We start from the raw sequence: 1,756 nt of genomic DNA, 5'->3' as shown, positions 1-1,756 counted from the left end.
TGAAATTGTTGAGCTATAAATGTAGTTATGTTGCAAAGTCAGTCTTTGAATTCTGTGTAATTTGAACAGGATGGTGGATAAGGCATGAACTCTTGGGCCATCTGATGCCATTAAATAAATAACTGTTTCAGGGCTTCCATGACTGGAATTGTGTCTGAGTTACAGTTGGTGGAGCATTGAGTTGGGTTCCTAAATGCTTGCTTTCCCCCTGGAGGAAACATGTACCTGTGTCATGTGTTATAACCTACTTCTTAGGGGAGTGTTATCACAAAACATATAAACAAGACTGATTTGGACCTGGGAACTCTCTTGTTGGCATTGGTGTTTGAGTCCTGGACCTTTGTTTGAATCGACAAGCCACATCAAGTGACATGTCTATTGGGTATGTTGTGAGATGTGTTGAGACCTGTAATGTTTAGCTGAAGTTGTAGATTTGCTTACAAAGAGGAAAACCACACCTATGACTGGACTGATCGTATTCAGGAACAGATTTGTTCCTTCTGCTGTTCATTTTGGGCTAAATGAACAATGGAGTCACAGAGTCCTTGAGTGGACAGTGAGGAGAAATGTTTTCAGGCCACCAGAATTTAAATTATACCTTGGCTCTGGTGTGTTATCTACTTAGGCCCTAATCTCTTTATGAAGCATTTTGTTAAAGAACGGCCAAGGGCTAATTAACAAATTTTTCTTATGACTTTTCAATTTGTTCTTTTCTTATACACAATAGGTGCTATCAGAGTAGCTACAAGGGAGCAGAAATAAGATTCAGAATCCGAGAAAAGATTGCAAGAACACTGCATGTGTGCATGTTTTCTTTTGATCTAATTTAGAACTTGAAAACAGACACTTTTCAAATCTAGCAATAACGTGTATCTGTGTGTGTGCATTTTAATATATACGTTTAAAAGAGAGACATTCTGAAAATGGAAAATGGCAGTGTATCACGCATTCACAAACTTGGGCTGCAGCCAGCCCAAGGAAACTTTGGTATGATGCCCACTCTTCTTGATTTCCATTTCCTTCCAACACTGTCTAAGACTTTGTTCTTGGGTATCAGATGGGTGAGTCCCCGCACATACCCCAGATTAGGAATTGAAGGGACATTGGAAATCCTGCATCTTAAATTACCCATACGGTTCTATACATGCTTTTGTGCTCTTGCCTCAACTCTCTGTGGCAGGTATGACAAATTGGCTCAATGAAACTCTGCAAATTCCTTGTTTTCTTTATTTACCCTTAAAGTAGGAAAGCAAAAATACTGGATTTCCCTGCCTCTTTTGCAGCCAGCATTGTGCATGTTCTATAATTCTGACCAAAGAGATGTTAAGCGGAAATTTCTGGAGAGGACTACTTTTCTTCCCCCTCTCTACCTTTCCTTTCTTCCTCCCTTAGAGCATGGATATATTAATGGGGGGGGGCAGGAGGAACCATAACTTATCTTGAGACCATGTGGACAAAGCTAAATGCTACGGGAGACTAGAAAGGAATAGAGAAAAATAACCCGGTGAAATTATTTCACAGCTGGGCAGCCATATCAGTCCTCGGTTTCCAACCTCCAAACTTCTTATTACATGAAAAAAATAATTGCTTTACCAGTTTAGCCAGAGATACTGTTTGCAGCTCTGACTATACTGTTGCTATAATTGAACAGTCTTAAGCAACATCCATGCCCTTTGTGTGTGTGTGTGTGTATGTGGGTGTGTGTGTACATATGTGTGGCACTGCAAGTTGAAGTATTATCCATCTAGGAGACCCA

The sequence above is a fragment of the Callospermophilus lateralis genome, unplaced genomic scaffold (genome assembly GCF_048772815.1).
Source record: "Callospermophilus lateralis isolate mCalLat2 unplaced genomic scaffold, mCalLat2.hap1 Scaffold_112, whole genome shotgun sequence".
NCBI classification, from domain to species: Eukaryota; Metazoa; Chordata; class Mammalia; order Rodentia; family Sciuridae; genus Callospermophilus; species Callospermophilus lateralis.
This window is presented reverse-complemented; position numbering follows the sequence as displayed.